Source organism: Ostrea edulis, chromosome 10 (genome assembly GCF_947568905.1).
Source record: "Ostrea edulis chromosome 10, xbOstEdul1.1, whole genome shotgun sequence".
Taxonomy (NCBI): Eukaryota; Metazoa; Mollusca; class Bivalvia; order Ostreida; family Ostreidae; genus Ostrea; species Ostrea edulis.
This window is the reverse complement of record NC_079173.1, coordinates 43,136,911-43,158,281: the sequence shown is the minus strand read 5'-3', so window position 1 is coordinate 43,158,281 and position 21,371 is coordinate 43,136,911. Positions and strand designations below refer to the sequence as shown.

General features: G+C 34.7%; 1 protein-coding gene across 1 annotated transcript in view; it reads right to left on the bottom strand.

Annotated features, from left to right (window-relative positions):
• Positions 1-18,164, bottom strand: part of LOC130050795 (uncharacterized) — a 68,544-nt gene extending 50,380 nt beyond the window's left edge. The window contains exons 1-3 of the mRNA XM_056151429.1: positions 18,008-18,164; positions 16,143-16,232; positions 13,997-14,083 (exon numbers count right to left, since the gene is read on the bottom strand). The gene's annotated coding sequence lies outside the window, so the exon portion shown is untranslated. The remainder of the gene's footprint in view (positions 1-13,996; positions 14,084-16,142; positions 16,233-18,007) is intronic.
• Positions 18,165-21,371: the final 3,207 nt, after the last annotated feature.

The window sequence follows — 21,371 nt, the reverse complement described above, 5'->3', positions numbered from 1 at the left end:
TTAGAAGCGAATATGTAGAACAAATCTTTAAATATGGGCCAAGGTGAATCAGGTGAGCGATGTGGCCCATGGGCCTCTTGTTTGAATATGCAGTTTATGCAGGATCAGGATATGCCATTGCCGTATCCGCTAATTAATGAGTCATAATTACCATCATTGTACCACAAAGCAACAGTCACTGTACTGTAGTTCTTTTGCTTAACATTATTCAATTCAGTTTGCCATCATCTTCTTCTAGTCTAAGACACGCACACTCAATAATAAAAGTTCCAAACACAGAATTGGGAAATGGCATGGTATCGCATACTTTCACATTCAATAGCATCTCTATTAATCAATTTTAACAAGGCATACATGTGCAGTCACTTGACCAAATGCATATCACACTGCAACAGTCCTTCACAACTACCACATCTTTGGGTACCCTTATAATAGAAACATGTCAAATATAACCACAACATGCCAAAATGTTAGGGTCAGTCATTGAAATGCTCTAAATGTTTGATATACAAGCCAAATATTTGTTCTCAACTTCTTTTTAAAAAAAAAAAGGTAGAATAAAAAACAATGGGGTGGATAATTTTGAGAGGGGTGGGCGTGGATCTGTAAATATGAAATTCTATGTGGCCTTAAGTACAGTAAATATGAAAGCAGATCTTAGTATTTAACAATTTTGTTGATCCATAATTTATTTACAGATTTTATATGATCTTATTTTGTATAATTAAAATCTTAGATGATATTTATATGTAGAATAATTATATCATTTAGCAAAATGTAATGATTTGTAAACTATAGATACATATACATGTAGTAAATTTGTGTAACAATTAATCCATTCAACCCAAAAATGAATTTGCATATTTTAATTGATTTTTAGCTCACCTGAACCAAAGTTTCAAGTGAGCTTTTCTGATCACATTTTGTCTGTCGTCTGTCCGTCTGTCTGTCTGTCCGTCTGTAAACTTTTCACATTTTCGACTTCTTCTCCAGAACCACTGGGCCAATTTCAATCAAACTTGGCCAAAAGCATCCTTGGGTGAAGGGCTTTCAAGTTTGTTCAAATGAAGGGCCATGTCCCTTTCAAAGGGGAGATAATCACAAAAATAGGGTGGGGTCATTTAAAAATCTTCTTCTCAAGAACCACTGGGCCAGAAGAGCTGAAATTTACCTGAAAGCTTCCTGACATATTGCAGATTCAAGTTTGTTCTAATCATGGCCCCCGGGGGTAGGATGGGGCCACAAGGGGGGATCAAAGTTTTACATACAAATATATAGGGAAAAACTTTAAAAATCTTCTTCTCAAGAACCACTAAGCCAGAAAAGCTGAGGCCAAAAATAAAAATTGATTTGTTTGATGTACTCTGACCGACCAATCAAATTTGCTCCTACCCGACCATTTTTTCCAGCAATATAAAACTTTTTTGATGGGGGGGGGGGGGGGGGGGGGGGGTCCCTCGAAAAATAGAAAATTCTCCTTATTCTAAAAGAAAATATTACAAATTTTCATGACTTTAAAAAAAAAACCAAAAAAAAAACCCTACCTACCGACCCACCTTGAAAAATGTGAGTCGGAGTACATCAAACAAAAATATTTTTAATGATGGCCTGATATTTACATGAAAGCTTCCTGACATAATGCAGATTCAAGTTTGTTCAAATCATGGGCCCCGGGGGTTGGATGGGGCCACAATAGGGGATCAAAGTTTTACATACAAATATATATGAAAAATCTTTAAACATCTTCTTCTCAAGAACCACTGAGCCAGAAAAACTGATTTTTACATGAAAACTTTCTGACATAGTGCAGATTCAAGTTTGTTCAAATCATGGCCCCCGGGGGTAGGATGGGGCCACAATTGGGGGGACCCCATCAGTAAGCACGCCCCCTACTTCCGGTGTAATGGCAGTAACTGCAAAAATGAAGGCCATTGTGTACAATACTTCATTATCATTTAATGTTGCTCACGTTCTTTTGACCCAGGGATCGAATATTTTCCTACAATTTACAGTGGATCAAAGAGAATTGTTTTATAGTTTTTTTCTTCTTTATGCATATATGACCCAGTATGTCTCTGCAGAGCACAGATCTACATCTGGCATTTTCTAATGACTTAATGTTCACTATTTTTAGCGATCAATTAAGTTTTTTAAAATTAGTTTTTCAATCAAAATTAGCATAAATATAAATCTATAGCTAACCAGGGGTATGATGCATGTGACCCAAATTTATCATTATGCAGGGGCCTATATCTATTCTACGAAGTATATTTGATGCGCATTAAAGTTTGAAAATTTTAATTCAAAATATGCATTAAAACCGCTGTTTGAACAAGGCATAAGTATCATTTTAAAGTTACATATGTACGTAAGTATCTTTGCTAGATATGATGTTCAAAAAGATTAATCAGTTTTTTTAATTACTGATTAGATCACCTGAGTGGGTATAAGGATTGATAAACTAAGATTTTGAATTTTTAAAAAAGCTAACAAACAGATGAAAGAGCTTGATAAATACCATAATACAGTCCATCATAACATGGGTGCATGAAAATCAGGTTCTAGAGCAGATATTAATATATTAGGTAGAACATTGATGATACGTCTGGTATATGTAAGTTGTAACACCCTCTTCATTAATACTGTGCATTTTGACAAAATAGTATATGAAGTCCAGTGGTTCCATTGAATTTGAACATATGTTGAATAAATATATAGTTAGTAGTGGTAGGGAAGAGGTATTGCTTGAATGTGTCTACTAGATTTCTTGTTAAATAACCTTCACTTTAATTTCAGTCAAACATAATTTTGCATCAAAGAGAAAAAGTGGCTTTGACATAACCTAGAAAATACAATATTCATTAAAAAGAGCATGGCACCAGGATAGCTAGATGCCCATATTCCCAGCAAAATGAGCCAGTCCTAAAGAGAGTCCACTAGAGATGAAATAAAACTCATTAAAATGTATTGAAAAAAGGTATATATATACAAGTTTTGATTTGCACCTTAAGAGTATATTGATAATTTGTATTTTGACAGCCTCCAACTGAAATACAATGAAAATATTGCTGCAGTACTGTAATTATGTCTCCCCTCTTTCAGGGGAGATATATTGTTTTTTGTACTTTCTGTCCGTCTGCCACAAAATCTTGTGAACACTTCTCCTATATGGCTTATCGGATAGACTTGAAACTTTGTACAATGCTTCATTGCCATTTGTAGATGTGTATATTGGTGGGACGGAAGGATCCAATTATTTTCCTAAAAGTTAATAGTAGATCTAAGAGGGGTGGAGGATGTAAAATACCTTGTCAACACTTCTCCTCCTATATGGCTTAATGGATAGATTTGAAACTTTGTACAATGCTTCATTGACATTTGTAGATGTGCATATTGTCGGGACAGGAGGGTCCAATTATTTTTCTAAAAGTTAATAGTAGATCTGAGAGGTGTGGAGAATGTTAAAATAGCTCGTGAATACTTCTCCTATACGGCTTATCCGATAGACTTGAAATTTTGTAGAATACTTCAATGCCATTTGCGATGTGCATATTGCAGGGACAGATCAAAGATCCAAATGTTGTCCCTAATATAGTGGATTGTAGGGGTGGAGGGTGTAAAATAGTTTGTGAACCCTTCTCCTATGTGGCTTAATTATTGGAGTTCATAATGTCTATGTTCCTGCTCATGCTTTATCTTCCATACCATGCAGTACATTAAGGGGTTGGAGGTTTCATTTGGAGCACTTCCAATTTGGGGAGCTGGGGATACATTTGTTTTTCATAAAAACAATCTGAAGTTATGATATATTTGTCATAAAATGTTTATGATATCTGTATCACTTTGAATCTTTAAAAATGATAATTGATATGTGAATTAATATTTACAGCTGATCATTTGATAAACACTTACTTTGTAGAAATAGAAATTATGATTTTTATCTAATTGTACATTTCTTGCTACCTTTTACGAAGACCTTTTACTAATCACTTCTCTAAATATTTTTGCAGATTTGTCAGAATGTTATGCATCATGATCAACAGAAAAAAACTTCACAGGTAGACCAAAGCTGACATGGGATGAGATCCTAAAACGAGACCTAGAGTTTAGAGGATTGGATAGGATCAATCCACTGGGTCGCCAAGTGTGGAAGTACAAACTTCAACCTCGACAGGACATCCAGGCCTCACCCTTGCAAAAATATTAATTTGGCCTGGATAGTCAAAATGAGTGATGATGATGATATCAAGGTCTGACACTGTAAGCTCAGTAAGGGTAGATGCTGGCAATGGAGCTGTTAAGCAATACAACAAACAGGTTTAACATTGAGCATGTTTATGTACTTTTTTAGCTCACCTGAGCCAAAGGCTCAAATGAGCTTTTCTGATCACCTTTGCCTGTCGTCTGTCTCTCTGTAAATTTTTCACATTTTCATTTTCTTCTCCAGAGTGAACCACTGGGCCAGTTTCAATCAAACTTGGTATGCATCATCAATAGATAAAGGGTATGCAAAAATAGGGTGGGGTCATTTAAAAAACCTTTTCAAGAACCACTGGACCAGGAAAGTTGAATTCACATAAAAGGTTCCTGTTTTGTGCAAATCATGGTATCCGGGGGTAGGGTGAGGTCACAATCGAGGATCAAAGTTTTATATTCATATATAGTACAGATTCAAGTTTGTTAAAGGTCATGGCTCACAGGGGTAGAGTGGGGTCGCAATAGGGGATCTAAGTTTTATATGTGAAATATATACAAGGAAAATCTTTTAAAATCTTCTCCTAAAAAACTAGATGCAGCACTAAACCCAAAATCGTAGCTCTTTGAGAAGATATTGGGGCAAGTCAGAGCGCTAGAGCTTCAGATGAACCCCTTATTAAAAATCTTCAATTTACGGCACAGAAAAAAAGTGCATGGTTAAGTCCCTCTATCACTGCATTCCTGCATCGCTGTCTCATGAATTTAATATTAAATAATTCCTAACATATTTTCCCACTATACTTGTTTCCAAGCATACTTTCAAATATTCCTTAAACCCACATATAACCTAAACACTCACAGCTTCAAGTGATTTTCTTTGTTGATGTAGCCATGTTAGGTATACGTAGCCAGTCAATTTGAACCCCAGTTCATTTCCATACTCGTACTCATTTTGAAACATAATGTCTGTGTGAACTAATATCCCTACAAATATTTTTAGTGAAATATTTTGGATGAAATCATCCCAGTTGGGTTAAATACTTATTATTCAAAAACTGTAGGTTTGAATATTGAACTAATCTCACAGCTTTCTTAAGTTTGGTCCCCATCCACTCTAGTCTGTTTTTACGCTTAACTATTGAAATGGAGTGTAAGGGATCAGACTAGGCTTTAATAGCATTATCAATTTTCAAAAGCTTTAGAAAAATTATACAATTTTAGGTCACTTGAGTAAACTCAGATGACATATTGCTATTGGTCTGCGTCCGTTGTAGTCCGTCGATGTTAACAAATGAATATTTTTAACTAAATTCTATAACTGAAAGGTGAAGATAACGAACAGCGATCAATCTACGATTCGAATAACAGAATTCTTTTCAAATTTAGTATGAAGCACACAAATTTACATTAAACCTTCCTGACATAGTGCATATTCAAGTTTGTTAAAATCATTTCCCAGGAGGTATGGTGTGGTAACAATAGGGGATCAAAGTTTTATATGCTGATATATTTAAAGGAAAAATCTTTAAAGATATCTCTTGAACTATTTAAGCTAGAGCTTTCATATCTTGTATATACAATTTTTATGGCAAAACAAATCTGACCTATTCAGTGTGTCCTGAACTACATTGTGTTTAAGGTAAAACTTATACGGTACCAGATGCACATTTCGACAAATAATGTCTCTTTAGTGGTTGGCGTGGGTTCGAATCCTGTTTGCACCGGTAAGTGAGAAAGTTTCCCAGCTTACTCTCGGAAGGTCAGTGGTCTCTTCCCAGGTACATTGTATCTGGGTTCTCTCTTTCACCAATAAAAACTGGGCACCACCAGATAACTGAAAAATTGTTGAGTGTGGCGGAAAACAGCTAAAACAATCAATCATATTATGTTCTTTGACCTTGTGACCCTGAACTCTGAGTTTGACCTACTTTTAAGAAAGTATAACTTATTAAGTATATCCAGGACTATTTTAGATAGGGCTTTCATGTATTGTATATAGATTACTTATGGCAAGGTCTTTCATATCATTCCAAGACCTATGACTTCATACCTTGGTCTTATCCAGAACAGCAATATCATGCTTGTCATATCTTTGTGTTATATGATTTCATTTTACTAATGTTGTGTTCTTTAGAGGTAGGTTTGGGTCACATCATTCATGAGAATAAAGATTGATAAAATAGCATTTAAAAATCAAAACAGCAGGGCCAAGGTGACTCAGGTGAGCGATGTGGCCCCTGGGCCTCTTGTTGATTTTGATATTTGTACAGATATCGTTTGTATGAGAAATGGAACTCTTTTTTCTTCTTTTACAAATACATGTATTATCATATGGATCCATCTGTGTTGATTATTTAATCAAAGGACTACATTCAATGTATTAAATGCAAATTTATTGATATGTCTGTGGTTGAATTACTCATGTATGTATACATTTTTTTGGCACATGCAATTACATATATAATGTATATATATATATGCTAATTGTACATATAACATCTCCTGTAATGTAATAAAAATATGACTGAAAATAAAAGACCTGCTGTTTTCATTGCTACCATGGAACATTAAAAGATTAGAATAATTCAAATATCTTAATGAATTCTGTAATATATGAATTTGATATTTGTATACAATTGCCTCACTGGTGTTCAATGTGAACTTTGGTTTATCATTTCAGTTTGCTCTTTATATCAAATCAAAATTTAAGACAAATAAGGAATTATTTCCGAAATTGGTTAATATGGTACATTGTAGTAAAATAATCAAGAGTTTATTCATATGAGATAGCTAAATTCCACATGGATAACCAGTGACTGATTCTTAATTGTCAACATTTTCACCAAACAGTTTAGAAATTACCCCGGTACATACTATTGGGGGATTATAAAATTCCTTAAAAAGTGACATATTTTTAAATATCACCTTTTCAAGGAGAAAAATCCCTTTAAGTATATGAATCCTATGAAGAAATTAAAAGAGAGGTGGCTATAGGTATATGCGATCCACCTGATCTTTATTTTTCTGCAACATATTCAAGTGTGTTTTTATCACTTGTATGGTGAGATTCATTTGTGGCAAGAGCTGTTATGATGTCTCGAGTCAGAAAGCACCAGAATCCACTAGGAATAGTTTTAGATCTATGGAGCGCCAAATTAACAAACTCAAATATTTGAAGATATCTTTAATTATTTGAAGATATTATCAATTCATTTCATGCACGCAATCAAAGATCTCTTCAAATAATTAATATCTTCAATTCTGCATTATATATATATTGCGAGCATGAATTGAATTATTGATATCATTATTTATTCTGCTGAATTGATGCACGCAATAATTTAATTGTTGCTCTCCTCAAATGAATTATAATTTAATGATACCAACAATAGAATTAATGCATTGCTACAATTCAATTGAAGAGAGCAATAATTCATTAATGCTAACATCACTTAATGTGCACAATAATTGAATTATTGCTCTCTTCTATTGAATTAATGATATCATTAATTAAATTGATGGGTGGAATAATTATTTTAGAGAGATTATCTAATTGAGATATAATCTTCAATTCAAGATATCCACAATTGAATGATTTCTTTAATTGAATTGTTGCTCTTTTAAAAAAAAAAATGATGCGCGCATTAATTGCTTATGAAATAGCCTTGTATATATAATTAAAAAGATCCTCCATTGAATTAAAAGAGATAATCAAGTCATTCATACAGAGCTCTAAATTAATTTTTGCGAGCAATATTTCCACCACATGGATGTGCGCATCAATTGAATTAATGAGAGCGATAATTGATTTGATGCGCGTATATTATTGGACTTCAATTTGAGCGTATGTAAAACATTAATAAGATTTTAAAAATCAACCTGGTGAATTTGTATTATAAAGGTCATGAGACGACACGTCCAGTTTTTGAAAAAAAACAGAAGGTAATATATTCCCTTGAATTTGCAATTGGTCATCTCTGTCCCCAGATCGGCAGGGAAAGGAGTGGGGGTCCAAATCACTTTTATGAGGGAGATTATTTCTCATTCGAAGGCGCGAATTGCCAATGTTCAGGGAATGTTTTAAATCTCTACTTGCCTTTCGAGACTGAACTAAGTTCATCAATAAAACTTACAAATATGTAACTTGAATTTTACCTTTCGTTATAATAGTTCAATTTATGCGCAATGTACCAGGTTCAATTGTCGGTGTGTTTCAGACGTGGTTAATGGGGGGGGGGGGGTCCAACACGTAACACGTTTAGGGAAGGGCGTAATGAGTGCCAAAGGCACAAAATCTCTAAACAAAAATATCTAAGATGAAGCAAAATCGTGATTTTTGGGGGTTCTCTATTACAATTTTGTCCTCATATTTCAAGGTGAGATGATAGTCAAAATTGACATAATGTGCATGTACATATCATAAACATGTAGATATTTTTGTAACAGTATATAAAGGAACCGGGAACAAATCCTGATTCTGAAGTTATGTTATATAAACTGGTGTTATAAACCGGATTTTCAAAGAATTTATGGTTTTTGCAACGTTTGATTAAAGTTTTCTGTAAGGTCACATCTATGTAGTTACATATATAAACAGAATGTTCATGAAAATGTTCCCTTTTAGAGTGGATTTAAGATATCGCGTAACATTTCTTTACAAAGATATCTAATTTTTATTCATGTCAAAAGTCAACAAAAAACTTAAAGTGATACAAAAAATGTATATAATTATGAATACTTGTTTTAGATCCTTTAGGCACTGTATTACAGAATTTTGATTTTATTTATCATACTTTTTGGTCGAATTACTACAGAGTCTGTCCCGTACAGCATGCATTGGCAAACGAGGGAGTTTATAATCATAGAAGTATATATATATATATATATATATATATATGTATATATATATATATATATATATATATATATATATATATATATAATAATGATGATTATCATAAGTTATTATTACAATAAAAGTCATCATTATGGACACTACTACCCCTCCCCCCGACCGGTCGCGGTAGCTCATTGGTAGAGAGTTCGCTTCGTAACCGGGAGGTCGTGAGTTCAAGCATCGTTCATGCGTCAAACCTAAGACGTTAAAATTGGTAGTGTTAATTGCTCCTTCGCCAAACGCTCGACATTTAGAAGTGAGAATCACGGATCTTTTGGATGTGACCTTATAAACGTATATCCCTTGTCGTACATGTAGTAGGTGTTGGCACGATATTTCAAAGAACCCTCACTGCTACGACCCTGAACCCTATGGATACATTGGATAGGTCTAAATTCGTGGTACTCCGCTTAAAGCTGGTTACGTCTCAATATGAATACAATATTCTCGACGGGACGTAAAATATATAATCAATCATCCAATGAATACTAACCCCCCCCTTTATTTTTTATTTTCTTGCGGCGATAATTTCAACGAAATGTGTGGATTCCCTGTCTATCCCATCCCAATTTCGATTTATGTCATCGTTTCACGCTTTTTTGTAAGCTTTAGAGATTTGGCCTTATTTATTTAGCGTGGTGAGAATGATTGTTTGGATGTTTCAGAGTGTTTGATTGCCCGTGTGTATCAGAGTGTTTAGCTGGCTGCGTGTATCAGAGTATTTAATTGGCCATGTGAGTCAGAGTGTTCAATTACACGTGTGTATCAGAGTGTTCAATTGACCGTGTGTAAAGGAAAGTGTTCAATTGCCTGTGTGTAAAGGAAAGTGTTCACTTGATAAGCAAAAATTCAAGGAGTGAATAAAACGATATTTCACAAATTTCGACCGCAGCAATGTCTTCTATGTTGTTTTTAGTACCAAATAGTAAATTTTCGTACTAAAATACCAATAACTGTAGAAGTGTTCAGTTGCAGGTGGGAAGTTAAGGTGTTCATTTGACACGCGTTACACGTATGTGTGTGTGTGTGTGTGTGTGTGTGTGTATGTTCATAGAAATTCTTTATATCATGATCATTGAGAGAAGATACAGTTCCCTTATCAAAATGATTTTCTTACCAAACAGTTGTGAATACAATAGTGTTTAGGATGCCCCTTAACAAGCAACTGTTAAGACAGTGCAGTACATACACAGTTAGCATGTGCTTTACAAAGACAATCTGAGAGTTTTTAATTCTGAAAGTTTCCTAACAATCAGTTGTTAAGACTTTTCTGTACAACAAGATCCATATAAGATAGAGTAATGGTACTTCATCAACATTGGAGATAGGAGAATATTCCTCTATCAGAGATTTGAGCAATGATATCCATAGAAGATAGAGTAATGCTACTACATCAGCATTTGAGATAATAGAACATTCCTCTACCATAGGTGCCACAGAAGATAGAGTAATGTTACTCCATCAACATTTGAGATAGGAGAATATTCCTCAATCATAGGATCCACAGAAGATAGAGTAATGTTACTACATCAACATTTGAGATAGGAGAACATTTCTCTCTATGTTACTACATCAACATTTGAGATGGGAGAACATTCCGGTTCTTTAGCGTACCACACCTACTGTGACACGGGACATCCGTTTTTAAGGTAATCTCCGAGGACCTGTGACATTCACAGCTGATGCCGAGCGTTTGGCGATGGAACTGTCACTACCTATTTTAACGACTTAAGGCTGGGATTCAAACCCCGGCCTTCCGCATGCAGGGTGAACGCTCGAACCTCTCGGCCACCGTGGCGAGATTTTGAACAATAAGATCCATAGAAGATAGAGTAATGTTACTCCATCGGCATTTGAGATAGGAGAACATTCCTCTATCATAGGATCCATAGAAGATAGAGTAATGTTACTACATCAACATTTGAGAGAGGAGAACATTCCTCTATCAGAGATTTTGAGCAGTAAGATCATTGAAGATAGAGTAATGTTACTACATCATCATTGGAGATAGGAGAACATTCCTCTATCAGAGATTTTGAGCAATAAGATCCACAGAGGATATAGTAATGTTACTCCATCAGCATTTGAGATAGGAGAACATTCCTCTATCAGAGATTTTGAGCAGTAAGATCATTGAAGATAGAGTAATGTTACTACATCATCATTGGAGATAGGAGAAGATTCCTCTATCAGAGATTTTGAGCAATAAGATCCACAGAGGATAGAGTAATGTTACTCCATCAGCATTTGAGATAGGAGAACATTCCTCTATCATAGGTTCCACAGAAGATGGAGTAATGTTACTACATCATCATTGGAGATAGGAGAACATTCCTCTGTCAGAGATTTTCAGCAATAAGAGCCATAGAAGATAAAGTAATGTTACTACATCATCATTGGAGATAGGAGAATATTCCTCTATCAGATATTTTGAGCAATAAGATCCATAGAAGATAGATTCCATCAGCATTTGAGATAGGAGAATATTCCTCTATCAGAGATTATGAGCAATAAGATCATTGAAGATAGAGTGATGTTACTACATCATCATTGGAGATAGGAGAACATTCCTCTATCAGAGATTTTGAGCAATAAGATCCACAGAGGATAGAGTAATGTTACTACATCAGCATTTGAGATAGGAGAACATTCCTCTATCATAGGTTCCACAGAAGATAGAGTAATGTTACTACATCATCATTGGAGATAGGAGAATATTCCTCTATCTGAGAGTTTGAGCAATAAGATCCATAGAAGATAGAGTAATGTTACTCCATCAGCATTTGAGATAGGAGAATATTCCTCTATCATAGGATCATTCAAGATAGAGTAATATTACTACATCATCATTGGAGATAGTAGAACATTCCTCTATCAGAGATTTTGAGCAATAAGATCCATAGAAGATAGTGTAATGTTACACCATCAGCATTTGAGATAGGAGAATATTCCTCTATCATAGGATCATTGAAGATAGAGTAATGTTACTACATCATCACTGGAGATAGGAGAACATTCCTCTATCAGAGATTTTGAGCAATAAGATCCACAGAGGATAGAGTAATGTTACTACATCAACATTTGAGATAGGAGAACATTCCTCTATCTTAATTCGTTTACCCTATGACAGATTTGCTCTAAAACCCAGAAAAAGTACCCCTGGAATTTCCTTTTTTATTCTGGAATGAATTATTTCTTTAATAATCCTAAAATTGTGTTGCACTTTAGTAAAACAATTTTTTAAACTGTCAATGTTTTCTTTTTCTGTCAAAGTTATGTGTAATTATAAATAAATGAAAGGTGAAGATAATGAACAGTGACCAATTTCATAACTCCTATAAGTAATACAAAATACAGAGTTGGGCAAACACGGACCCCTGGACACACCAGATGTGGGATCAGGTGCCTAGGAGGTGTCAGATATGTTTACAAATGTTGACATATTGTTATACAAAACTTGAAGAAAAGGAAATAAGTGTGCTGCTCATTAAAGTTCTTAAGTAGATAAATTAGACCTCACATGAACCGGATAAAAAAAAACAAACATCGTATATTGTTCAGCACGTTAAAAAATCCAGCAGTGTTTTTTTTTTTTTTTTTTTTTTTTTGCTTCTTCATATTTTGGTTTATCAAGGTTTAAGAAAAAGTATTTAACATATATAGTACAGTTTACAAGTACCTAAATTCAGAACTTTAATTTTTAACCCCCGAAGAGAATGTTTGTAGATATAATGGGAGTTATTGGCCTTTGCAAAAATGAAAGTAAAATGCGTTTTTCTCCCTGTAAAAAAGACGTACTTTGCGATTTTGTAAACATCTGTGCTAAATAGGAATGTGAAAGATCAAATGTAAAAACTTCAGTGTGAGTCAATCAAACTGTACATCGAGTGTCTGTACTCTGCACTATTCTATCATCGATTGTATACGACAACGAAGAAACGACCCGGGTTTTCTTTCCTGCACGATATTCGAAGTATATCTGAGAGCAATGCTAGTTATGGGGTTGATTAATTAATTAAAACGGTGAAAACAGAAATAAACAATTATAACGTTTGTGAGCTTGATTCAACAGGCATTATAGGAGAAAAAATAAATACGCAAGTACTTTTGTTTTTAAACTCGCGTGGTTGTATGTATATATAGGTATAGATATATTGATATAAATATAAGTTATTATGCAAGAAATGGGTTCTATTCAGGTCCAGGAGTAAGGATTGTTTTTTAAATATTGAGTTTTGAACAACTTTTATCGCATTACACAATTTTGAAATGATATCAACAATTTGACGAGTTGCTGTCCAAAAGTAAAGAAAATTTCTAAGGTATTTTGATAGAAGATTTCCAGATCCCAAACTCACAGTTGCGGTAAAGGACTCATTGCTCATTATAATCATGCTAAATAGTTTGACTTTTTGGTGTCTAGGAGTAAATAGGAAGATTGTTTAAGATTTCATCAACTGTAATGGTTTTCTCCACACATTTCAGGCTTAATGGGATATCATAATTATGTATTTAGTTTTTCTCCCACATTTGTGGGAGTAGAGAAGATGATTTTCCATATATAGCCTCTTAAAGCATATTTGGCCCCACTCATGAGGCCCCAGTAGTGGCAAGGTCATACATTTCACAGTCAATTGTATTTTTTCCTTTGATCCTAAACATGTTCCACACCAAAAATGGTAACATTTAGCTGTGTAGTTTTCAAGAAAAAGTTAAAATGTAAATTTGATAACGGACGACACACGACGACGGACGGTGACCAATGGTATCGGGTCACCTGAAATAATCAGATGACCTAAAACTCTTGATTCAGAAAAACTTCAGCTGGGCTTTTAGTTTGTTATGAGGAGAAACCTATACTAAACAATATAATTTCATATTTATCAATGTTACTATTGTTACCACCACATGTTTTCCATTCTTCTCTCCTTGTGATGCAGGTATATCTAGCTGTTATCTTGTGATGCTGATAAATCTAACTGCTATCACCTGTGGAAAAACTAAAATATTGAATTCATATATGCAGTGATATGGTTACTGTAGGATATTTAAAACAAGAGGCCCATGAGCCACATTGCTCACCCGAGTGACCTTGGCCCATATCTAAAGATTTCCTAGTCTGAGAATGTAACTGATAGACTGCGGTTATGCCAAATGAGGTTGGATCATGTCATGTGCAAATAAGATATCCCGTATTGTCTATGATTCTAAGAAACAATGGAATAATTATGGTACATGTGTGAGATAAGTAATGCACTTAAAATAAATATTTCCCTTACAATCGTCAACATCTATTTTGGAACCTGGATTGTTGTCCCATTGATTTTGAAATATACGACGCATGTGTCTAAGCAGTTTAAAGATTATGACTAGTGTTCTATACAAATTGTTCAGCATATGATACGTATGTCTTTAAATTTCGAGGTTTTTTTTATCTGCATTGATGAATTTTATTGGGATCGATTTTTTAAATTGAAATACCCCCTAACAATATAACAAGAGTTGTTCTTTTTCTTTCTTTTGCAAATATTCAAATATTGCAAGAATGTCAAACAAAATAATATACGCCCTACTTAGCAAAAATAATTTGAGGTGAAGGTTAACAAATGGCGTGCAGATGATTCTGCAGTTAAAATATTTTGAAGGCACAAAGCCTGGCATTAAAGCAAATGGTGTCAAACAAACAAAAGAATCAGAACAAGAAAAACACAAGCTATATGAACAAGAAGAAAGAAAACGCGAATTCAAGCCACAACGGCAGAACAGACGAGTATGATCTGAAGTTCGAGGGGAGAGCAATGTGGTGTGTTCCCTGCAAGGAGTTTCGGTCAAGTCTATTCCAAATGTCATAGACTATGTCGCATCAAAAAAGACATAGACCTATCATCTATGCAATTTAAAATGTTAAATTCTGAGAATGATTTTCCCTACATATTCTCATGTAAAACTTTCAACCCTGTTGTGGCTCCAACTTAACCCCACCCCACCCATCCCTTGGGGGATGAAATTTCGAATCAGTACTATGTCAGTAAGCTTACATGTAAATGTAAACTTTTATGGACCAGTGTAAATTTGTATGCAAAATATTGGTCCCCTGCAGTGGCCCCAACCTACCCTCAGGTGCAAGGGTTTCAACAAACTTGAATCTACATTATATCAGGAACCTTACATGCATGTAAATGTAAATTGTTCTGGCTCAGTGGTTGTTGAAAAGAAGATTTTCCCTATATTTTCCCATGTAAATCTTTGTTCTAATATTGTCAGGCCCCACCATACCCCCGGGGCCATGGTTTTAACAAACTTCGATCTGCAGTATATCAGGAAGCTTTCATATAAATAAAAACTTATCTGGTCCTGTGGTTCTTCAAAATATTTTTTAAAAATGTTCCCTTTATTTTGGTATGTAATAGTTTAACCCCATATTGCAACCCCATCCTACCCCAGGGGCCATAATTTTAACAAATTTGAATCTGCACTATATCGGAAACCTTTCATGTAAATCTGTTTTAATCTTCAGAGAAAGACATTTAAAAACTTCCCTATATATTTGCACGTAATTTTTTTTATCCCTTGTTGTGGCGCCATGCTATCCAGAGGGGCGGGATGGGGCATTTAACAAATTTGAATTTGTATTATGGCAGGAGGCTTTCATGTGAATTTCATCTCTTCAGGCCCAGGGGCTCTTGAGAAGATTTTTAAATTATCCCACCATATTTTTGTGATTATCTCCCCTTTGAAGGGGTATGCCCCATCATTTTAAAAAATCTAAATCCCGTTCACCCATAGGTGCTCTGGGCCAAGTTTGATTGAAATTTGCCCAGTGGTTCTGGAAAAGAATATGAAAATGTGGAAAATTTACGACGACGACAACGCCTTCGGCTCAGGTGAGCTAAAATAACACTAAAGAATTGAACATATGTACACCTTTGGAGGAAAATAAGTGAATTCACAGTCACATAGATTTATCAGTAATAAAGAAAATGTCAAAGAGAACATTGCTTAAGCTATGAATTTTGGTGTATCTTATCTGAAATATTGATATGTATACGTGATAGAACAGCTGATACATTGCACCACCATATAAAAATGGCTTCCGTTCTTCCTTCTCTGTGATGTCAATTCATCCAAGTCTTTTCACCTGTAGGAAAACAAGGTATGTTATAGAGAATTCACCTGATACATTTTGTGTAGAGATAATATAGAAAATTCCTCTGATACATTTTGTGTTGAGATAATATAGAGAATTCTTCTGATACATTTTATATTGAAATAATATAGATAATTTTCTGATACATTTTGTATATAGATAATATAAAGTCTGCTTTTATAAAATTCAGACAAGTGTTTGATTTGTTTAGATCATTGCAGTTTGATATGCTAAGTTAGTCATAGTACATTTTATCCACCTCAAGAAGAAAATTCATATATAAAATTAAAAATTGAAGAATTATCAAATTATCATAACCTATAGTTACTTGCGTTTTGGGGGCACTAGGTGCTAAACAAATCAAAGAATCATCTTGACTTTATAGCAAATTTTGATTTCCTTGTTAGGGCGATTCCAGAAATAAATACATAAGGGGGGGGGGGGGGTAGGGAGGCACCTTCTGTATATACCAAGCACCCATAAAATAAAATTTAAAAAAAATGCCCCATGACCCATTAAATTGATAAAACTAATTTTACAATGACCCATCTAATTAAAAAAAAACCTAACCAGACCAAATATCCTGCAAACATTATACATCTAATGAGATAAGGGCACTTCACTGCGAAAAACTGCAATGTACATTAATAATGATACTACTAGTATGTATTTTGTTTCACTTCACAGCTTGATATTGGTATTTACCTGAACGGGTAAATACCAATATCAAGCTGTGAAGTGAAACAACTACATATCTTCTTCTATTTTTATATTTAAGCTTCTTAATTGAAATAAATTGATAAATGTTCTGTTCTGAGTATCATCTTTCATCAATATTTCATTTAGACTATACCAAATAAGAAAGATGGATTACTGAGAGGATTTTCTTTTGTCTTTTATAATAACAATGCCTTATGAGGGATTGGCTCTTCAGCAAACTAGCTTGTTTGCTTCAAGAATATTGCTCAAGATAATCTTCATACAAGTATGATGCTTATGGCACTGAATAAAATACTGTTTGCGGTGCTCCAAGTCGCATCTGTTATCAGGTCACAAAATGGCGACCTAAAAATATTTCTGGTCGCCATTTTCAAATTTCTAGTCGCCATGCTCAAAATTTCTACTCGCCATTGTAAATATAAGACTTACAAGGTTTTTTTTTAAATATGAATATCTTTCAAGTAAAAAATCAACACCCATGTATACATGTTGTTTGTTTTATTTTTAAACTGAATAAAAATGTACTGTGAAACATGCTGGATGCTAACAAGTCAAGTATTTACTCTGGCAAAAGTTGTATTGCATTGGGCCATCCTGTATATTTTAAAGTACGCTTCTGGGGAAGAAAATCCAGCGTTCCACACAAAGATTTGCTTTAAAGTTATCAATAAGTGGGTCTTTACTGCTTATCAAGTTATGCGAATAAGAGCTCCTAGTTTTGTTAGATCTTTTGCTGAACAATTAGTACCAGCATCAATAAGAACACTACATCCCGAGTTTGATTGTCTTTGAAAATTAACAGCAACAGTTGCCCCGCTCGACTTACTGCTAATAATGCAGTCACGGACAACGACATGTCTCATAGTCTTACTGTTACCGTGAATAGTCACACTTCCACGTTTGAAAGATGTACACTCGGTCGTAGCGAAATAGGACAATGCATGTCCAGAAATGGTGGACGTTGCTGGCTAATTGGCCACACAAATTCTGCAAAACATTTTGCCATCACGAAAATTCCCTCCGCCATTTCAGGACTGGGGTTCTACCTTTACTTTTGCATTTCTCTGTAGACATTGCTACGCCATCTTTTGATGCAGAACTTTCCCCGTGTGATTCTTGAATTTCCTAGGCTGAGGCTTCTATTTTTTACTATTGATAAATCCAAAGTGCTCTAAACCTCGTTTTCCGCCATCTTGATTGTTTTGACCGAGACTGAAAAATATTTATTCAGACTTCCGATTCCGATTCTAAAATTTTACTGGTTGCCCAAATTTTCTTCACTCGTGAAAATGCGACTTAACTATAATCTCTACTCGCAAAATTGATTGTCTGGTCGCAAATGCGACCGTTTTACTCGCAACTTGGAGCACTGGACTTTGTGATGTTGTATTATCTTGACATGTATGTAAATGGTATGACGAAGTGTGAAAACATATCAATGCGAACTCTTTATAAACATAACACATCAACAACTCGAATAGGGTCGGTAGGTCGATTTTTTTTTTAATATTGTCATACGCAATTAAAGGAGATGCAACTGATTCTGTTTTTATAAGGCAGCCAAAGGTATTCATACTGTCAGATACAAATATACAAATGATGTATGAATATATCAAATTCTGATTTGCAGGTCAAGCATTTCCTGTCATCACTAACACAAAACAAATACTTAAGAAATTTTACCAAAATAGTCTTATAGTACTCATATCTCAAATTGAACAAAGTGACGACCTCTCCCACTGTCAGAGATGGAGTCACGGACGCTGTCGATGTCGCTGATTTTGTTGTCACTAAACATTCATTGTTTTTTAATTTATAGTCATGATATATATCAAAAATTTCAACAAATGTAGTTGAGTCCCTGAATGGAGCTATTACATTTTTCTTCTCCTTAGAATGGATACACTCATTAAATGTGAGCGACAGAACAGACGAACCACATGTTGCAGCCGCACCGGAGGTCGACATATTGTAAGAAAGTAAAAGTCAAGTTCGGATACGGATCAGATCAAAATATTTCCGGATTTTGTTTTGCCGATTTTGTCAATAAAAAAGTCTAGGGTCAGTAGCTACAAAATAGGGTCGGTCGGACTACCGTAAACACACATTTCTTTTTTGGCTTAAGTAAAACAGTTCAGACAGGTACTGCTCCAGCTGCCAGAACAAGTCATTCTTGAATCTTAACTAAGATAACTGATTTTCTTTTAATGTATGGAGGTTTATATAGAAATAATTTAATGGGAACTAAAATCAAGTGCATTCCCTAAACTTGATAACTTTAGAGATAAGAATGCATATTTGAATCAAATTTTCTTTGAAATATAATTTCAAAAGCCCAGAGTTCTTGAAAAGTGTCGGTAATATCGGATTATCCGATAAAAGTAGTAAATGTCCGACACAAGTTACTTAATTTTCGGTCCTAATGGCCGATATAAGATCGAGATCGAAGTCCGTTTTTTACCGGGAAAAAATGGCAGCCGTATGGCCCATATATTTTCAAACTGATGCAAAATCCGGCAACACAGTGAAACGTAAACGCGAGGAATCAGTTGTGAGGAACTACGAGGAGAAGATAAACCGTTTGTTTCAATCCGCCTGGCAATCTGAGAGACAATGGCTTTTGTTTGCAGCAGTTTTACCTATTGCTTGGTGACACAATTTGCTCAAAGTCGAAACTGACGAAAGACCAAATTTTATACACCTGGGCAAAAGTGAGAGAAGGAGTTGTTACAACAATTGCAGAGGAAGATGAGGAAGAAGTTGAAAGGAATATACAGAATAGAGAGAGATATGGAGGATGAGAGAGAAGTGGAGGGTGATAGAGAAATAGAACAAGAAAGTGACTCGGATAGTGAAAGTGAGGAAGATTCATTCAGAGTGTAGGGAAGATGAGAAAGGGTATGAAAAGATAATTTATGAACTTATAGCTGAGATGGAGATTGAATACAATTACACATGTAGTTGATTTTAAATAAAATTTATGAAAACCTCTAAAGCGATGCATTTTTTTTCTGGACTGACAAAATTTTGTTTGGGCTGACACTATTTCTAACAGTGTCAGACCAAATGTCTGACACTTCAAAAGAGATTTCAAGAACTCTGAAAGCCGAGAAAAATTTAAAAATCTAATGAAAAATTACGTTTGATAATGAAAACAATCAACTGGAAGTAGAATTTTCTCAAAATTTGCTGTAAGGAAATATGATTTACCCAGAAAATGAGGAAAATTCTGAATCAGACTTACTGCAACTTAATCGTGAGAGAAAATTCAAGCTACTTGCAAACATCGAGGATTCAAATCAACATATACACATAACAATTGTTAGTTTAATCACGGAGAAAATGAGGAAAAAACTCTGAATCGGACTTACTGCAACTTAGCGCATATTCAAATTCTCTCAATTTCTGATCAGTGTGCATGTGCAAAGGGAAAATCCTGTCTGAAAATAGAAAAGGGTCGCATCAATACAAGTCTCAATATACCTGGCGAATTGCCAATACGAAGTGACCAGGTTTAAAATATAAATATGTTAAAAGAGTATTTTATAGAATTTAAATAGTTTCATTATTATTGATATCTGTATTAATACATGTATTGGGAGGTGACCATTCTACATTGATTCAGTGCCATTTTATGGTATTCGAAACCGTGACTGTGGGTGTATGAGAGTTTGACTTCTGGTTGGACAATTCTACTTTCACTTTAAACGGTAAGTTGAAAAGAGCATGCCGCATCTTTGATATTTAATATCTCGAAAAGGAATCGGGGACATTATTGCAAATTTGGCCTTGTTGGAAAGGTTAGGATTTTTGCTGAAAGTTGATATCTGTCATTATACTGAGGATTTGGGGGGGGGGGGGGATTACAAGGGGTACGTTGAAAATGGGTATATTTTCCTAATTTTTGTTGATGTTTTATTTCCAGGATGGCAGGTGCCTGAGTGTATCTCGACCCATTTCCAGGCTAGTAGCAGATGACATTATGGACCTTTAAAAACTTTCACATGTGTACTTTCAAGAAACATACATTATTTTTTGAAAATTGGTTGCCATGGTAGTAAAATCTGAAATTTAAAACATGGGCTTCTGAAGGCAAATTTCCCTCCATTTCCTGGTAGTTTGAGACCCATACGGCCCGCTTCAATGTTGCAACGTCATGGGTCAACTAATTTGCATTAATTATTCATAGGTACAAGGAGCAGATAAAATCCTAGCCCGGTGTCTCCCTGTATCATGCTAGTTCAATGTTTTCTATGAAAACATGTTCAAACACCAATATTTTGCGCTAAATTTGTGATGTTAAAAAAGTACGTCTTTTCCTCAAATCACAGAGTAAAATAATTTAGATTTTTTTCTTCTTTTAAGTCGTGAAAAATATGGTGTGCAACTTCAGTTTGCTTTGTGTTAGTT